Source organism: Bidens hawaiensis, unplaced genomic scaffold (genome assembly GCF_021521415.1).
Source record: "Bidens hawaiensis isolate Kalapana, Puna unplaced genomic scaffold, B.hawaiensis_p1.1 tig00008123_1, whole genome shotgun sequence".
NCBI classification, from domain to species: Eukaryota; Viridiplantae; Streptophyta; class Magnoliopsida; order Asterales; family Asteraceae; genus Bidens; species Bidens hawaiensis.
The window spans coordinates 1,006,423-1,012,422 of NW_027491577.1; positions in this window are offsets into that span (position 1 = coordinate 1,006,423).

Here is a 6,000-nt window from a genome sequence, read left to right on the forward strand (position 1 = left end):
TGATGTGCTCGATATCAGATGTGCTCGAAATAACCTGTGCTCGAGCAAAACAAAGATGTGCTTGGGCAAAACACCTTCTGTGCTTGAAGCAACACTTAGTCAATTTCCATACTCGAGTCCAATCTTATTTGTTCATAGTGTGCTCGAGACATCAAACAATGAAGAAATTGCCTTTAGTACCTGTTCATTCTTGACTTGTACATTCTCCTTATCAGTTTCTACCATCGGCAATATTTTTTCAACAAACATCTACTGTTTATTCAGCACGAGCACACAAAACCCTAATTTTTCAAATCCAGAAACAAGTTTCGTAATCTGAAATTAATCACTATAGCCCTATCCAAGTCATCTCAAAATCAAAGAAACCTATCTTCATATCATAATCAACCTTTTCAGATCTAGAAATAATCAGATGAACAGTGTCGCTCCAAAACGAGCCAAATAACACTGTTACATCAGATCTGGACCGTTTTGACCAAATAAACATGAAATTGATGTTGGATCTCCAAACGAGTCATCAACCCAAACATCAATCCATATTCTTTTCTCCGAATCATCAAATAATTTCAAAAACCCCTAAAAAATAATTTCAACGAACTTCATCATTTAACGTCCATGGTGGATTCAAGGGCGAAATGAATCAGTTCAGCGGTTAGTCTGAACGATTCGGTAACCCAGGCTCTGATACCAATTGTCATGTCCGAGCCCCGGTGCGGAAGCGTGAATAATAGTCAATACTAATCAACGGTGTGGAGCTCGGATCTAGGGTTAGGATCGAATATAACTCGTATTCACTCTTGAATGATGTTAGTTGGACGGATGAGGTGTATTGGGAGAGAGCCTGATTTGATTAACAATCAACAATAAAGTAGGATGAACAATTGTAATCAAAACACAAACAAGATAGAAACGGTAGTATGAAATATTAGCCGAATGATTCTCATTAAGATGAAACACTCATACATACATTCATACATACAATCAATTAAGAAATATCTCAGCCGCCACCAGGAGAGCTCGTCCTGGAGGCAGAGACTCTCTCAAAGGGATAAAACCCTAAATCTCACATATACACAATACAGTCACTCATACTAGACAAATGAATAAAAACATCTATTTATACTAGTCTAGCATGACTTGGTCTTCAAGCCATCCACCCTTGGTTGAGACCAAAATAACATATTTTTCACCCAAAGATTAATTCGATGCGTCGGTCTAAAATATAAGTCCCAACATAAGCGTAAGATGGGGCCGGAACAAACGAAAGCAATGAATGAACAAGTTCAGGACCTCTTTCATGCTGGAATTATCCATCCAATCCAATACCAGACTTGGGTCGACAATCCAGTCATTGTCCCCAAAAGCAATGGGACATGGCGGATGTGCATAGATTTCAAGGATCTGAACAAGGCGTGTCCCAAGGTCTGTTATCCATTGCCGGAAATCGACCACAAAGTTGTTGATGTAGCCCCATTTAAATTTAAATACTTCTTAGATGACTAAAAAGGCTATCATCAAATCCACATGGCGGCGGGTGATGAAGACAAGACAGCGTTCCGCACAGACCAAGGCATTCTGTAATAATATGATGCCATTTGGTTTAAAAAACGTGGGGGCTACATAGCAGCGGTTGATGGATAAGGCATTTAAGAAACAGATTGGTCGGAACTTGGAAGTTTACATGGATGATCTCATAATCAAAAGCATTGAGGAAGATTAGATGCTGAGAGATATTGAAGAAACATTCGAAACTTTGAGAAGCATTAACATGAAGCTAAATCCAGCCAAGTGTTCCTTCGGGATGAAAGAAGGGAAATTTCTTGAAGTAATCGTACCAGGCACGGATTTTAAGGCCAACCAGGATAAAGTCCAGGAAGTAGCCCGCATGCCTTCCCCTTCGTCCCTTAAGGAAGTACATACACTCAACGGAAGATTGGTTGCACTGAACAGATTCCTAGCAAATCATGCAGCCAAACTTACCCGTTCATTTCAACTTTGAGAAATTGCCTCAAGAAGACACATTTCAAGTGGTCCGCGGAAGCTGAACAAGCATTCCTAGATGTCAAAAAATGCTTAATGGAGCTGCCTACCCTAACCGTACCACACGAGGGTGAACCTCTGACACTATATTTGTCTGCTACTTACATCGCCATCGGGGCTGTGCTACTGACGAACAGAAAAAACGTCCAAACGCCAATCTATTATGTCCTGGTTCTGGCGTTGGTCTATGCTGCCAGACAGCTCCACAGGTATTTTCAGGGTCATCCCATCAATGTGCTGACAGGGTACAAACTCAAGAATGTATTAAGCAAACCAGAATTGTCTGGGCGATTGGCAAAATGGGCCATCGAACTGGGTGAACACGCGATCGAATACAGACCTAGACCAGCATTCAAAGGGCAAGTGCTGGCGGACTTCGTCACAAAGGTTCCGCAACACAAAGAAAAAGAATTCTTAGTTTAACACCAACCCCAAGTACCTCTGGAAAAAGGACAAGTCTTGTCATTGTTCACGGATGGAGCATCCAGTAGCGAGCGATCTGGCGCAGGCCTCAGGCTAGTCAATCCCGAGGGCCATGAGTTTATATACGCCATCAAGTTAGACTTTAAGAGTACTAACAACGAGGCGGAATATGAATATTTTCTTGCAGGCATACGGATAGCTAAAAACCTTGGGGTAAAGCACTTAGAAGCGCCGGTGGATTCCATGTTGATCGCAGGCAAATCAATGGAACTTACAAAGCAAAAAACGAGTTAATGGCTTCATATCTGTCGCAAGCGAAGAACTTGATTCTTCAGTTCTCCTCATTCAAAATTGTTCACATCAAGAAAAGCGAGAACAAGTCGCAGGCCTCAGGTTAGTCAATCCCGAGGGCCATGAGTTTACGTACGCCATAAGTTAGACTTTAAAAGTACTAACAACGAGGCGGAATATGAAGATTTTCTGGCAGACCTACGAATAGCTAAAAAATTGGGGTAAAGTACTTAGAAGCGCGGGTGGATTCCATGTTGATCGCAGGGCAATTCAATGGAACTTATGAAGCAAAAAACGATGTAATGGCTTCGTATCTGTCGCAAGCGAAGGACTTGATTCTTCAGTTCTCCTCATTCAAAATTGTTCATGTCAAGAGAAGCGAAAAGAAGTCGGCAGACGCCCTTAGCAAATTGGATTCGACGAACTTCGAACACTTTGCTAAGGACATTCGTATTGAAGTCTTAGATCGCCCATCCATCCCGCAGAACCAAGTTCTAGTAATCCAGACCGGCGTAGAATCCTGGATGACACCAATTCTGGCTTACTTGTCATCAGGAGTTCTGTCGGAAGATAAGTCCGCGGCTCGAAAGATAAGGCACAAGGCCTTGAACTACAAAATCCAAGATGGCGTCTTGTATAGATGATCCTTCCTCGGGCCACTCCTGAGGTGTGTGAACGCCGAGGAGGCGAATTACTTGATTAGGGAAGTTCATGAAGGCATTTGTGGCCTTCACGCGGGCCCGAGAATGGTTGTCGCAAAGCTTATGAACGCCGGATATTACTGGCCGGGGATGCATCTGGATGCTGTACAGGAAATCAAGAAATGTGATTCCTGTCAGCGTCATGCTCCCAACACATTGCGAGCAAAGAATGAACTTGTTCCAGTTACTTTCGCCTGGCCGTTCCAAAAATGGGCTATTGACATCATGGGACCTTTCTCTGAAGCCCCGGGACGTGTCAAGTTCCTAATCGTGGCCATTGATTACTTCACCAAGTGGGTGGAAGCTAAACAAGTCGCATCCATTACGGCATCAAGTGTCAAGAAATTTCTTTGGGAATTCATAATCTGCCAATTTGGTCTTCCGCTAGAACTGGTGAGTGACAATGGGACTCAGTTTGCGGATTACGGGTTACAAGAATGGTTGAAAGAACTTCATGTTACTCGGATTTTCACATATGTGGCTCATCCGTAAGCAAACGGTCAGGTCGAACGGACCAACCAGACAATTAAAGAAGGGATTAAATCAAGGTTAGGCACTAAACGAACTGGCTAGGTCGACGAACTGTCCCATGTACTTTGGGCCTTTCGCACCCAGAATAATTCAAGTAATTCTGAAACACCATTCAGTTTAACCTATTGCACAGAAGCCATGATCCCAGCCAAAATTGGGGTTCCATCCGCACGAACTCTAATAATGAATGATTATGATAAAGAGTTACGGATGAACCTCAACCTTCTCGAAAAGAGAAGAGAATTGGCGTCGATCCACGATCATAACTATAAACGCCATCTACATAAATATTATGAGTCGAGGGTCCAAAAATGCATGTTTGATGCAAAAGACTTTGTCTTCTGCAGCAATAAAGCTTCCAGCCAAGAGCCTTCGGGCAAGTTGGCCCCAGCTTGGGAAGGCCCTTACAAAGTTAAACAAGTATTATCTTAGGGCGCCTACAAATTAGAGAAGTTGGCGGGACTAAGATCCCTAGAACTTGGAATGCGGCAGAGTTAAAGAAACGCTACATACAACAAGACATGTTTTTTACTTTTATTTTGGACATGCGCGCCAAATAAACTAGAGAAGGACATGTAATGTCATTTCTTGTAATTTCGTTTGGCTTATGCCTCTTTTATGAAAAATTTGTTAATCCCACATTTTAGTCTTATGTAATGTACATCTTCTGGTCTGCATATCAGAGGGGATTCATATGTTCGAACAACAAGAATTGGGTAATCCTTTATTGTCAAAAAAAAAAGAAGAAGATCCTATAAAAACTTATATTATGAAACTAAGAAAAAGTGTACCGGATAAAGACAAACTTCTCATCAATATCCAAATGGGATTACAAAAAAGATGTTACATGGAAGATGGATCTATATATATACAATTAAGAAGTCGCATATTCATCTTCCGCGCCTTCATCTTCCGCATTTTCTTGACTTTCTTCATCGCCGGCAAGAAGAGTTTTCAATTGATCAATTACGTCTTCCTAGTTCGCAAGCTCGACGATTTGACTTTCAATAGAAAACCTCAAACTGTCAAAAGTCTTAGTCTTCTCGTCAAGAATTTTAGCAGTATCCCGGCCATGCAAGAAGAATTCCTCCGGAAGCCTACCTTCTTCAGCAAATTTAAAGCCTTCCTGGAAACCCTTCTGCCGGCCGGCTTGAGAAGATGCGTTCAAAAGCACGACAAGACAATTCCCAAGTTCATCGCCCTCTCGAATATGGGAAATAACCTGTTAATGATAAATTGTGAACAAGTGTATCACATGTGATTACGTACTTTAACGAAATCCAGAATAACAATTACCTGAGGAACACATTCCGCCAACAACCATTTTTTGTCCGCCTTGGCCCGGACGAGTTCCATCTTGTGCTCCGCACACTCCAAGGCTTGCTCCCGGTTCTTGGTGGCAAGGGTAGCAAGGCGCCCGTCCTTGGCTGCTGACTCAGCCTCCAAAGTTTTGATCAGCTCGTCACGTTCATCCAATTGTTGTTGGAGAGCAGTTTTAGCTTCGTCAACAATGGATCGACGAGCTATCTCTGCCTCCAGGGCTGTCTTGGAGTCTGCCAGTTGTCGTTCTGCAGCCTCAGCAGCCAGGCAATTATCTTTGGCTTCTTTCATAGCCTCAGCGGCTTCTTTCTCTGCCTGGGCTGCCTTGATCTCCAACTTCTCCCATTCCTCGTTCATGCCTAGCCAGTCCCGACATAATTCTTGAGTAGTGGATATGGTGTTGGCTAGGTTATAGGAATAGGAGTTCAATAGTTCCTGGCGTGGACGCTCACATTGGCGTTCCCTTTCCGCAGGAGAAAGACCTCTCTGTAGATATTCCAGACAAACATCTGTGCTAGAAACAGTTGAACCCTGACGTAAGGACCAACATGGACGATGCATTGGGGTTTCTTCCACATGCTGGGATGAAGACGCTTGAGGGCCACGGCCAAAAGCACTAACCCCTCCTTAATTCCTAAAGTGATAGGGAACATAGTGAGGTGAAGAAACGACGGGGTCTTTTAAGTTACCGTCT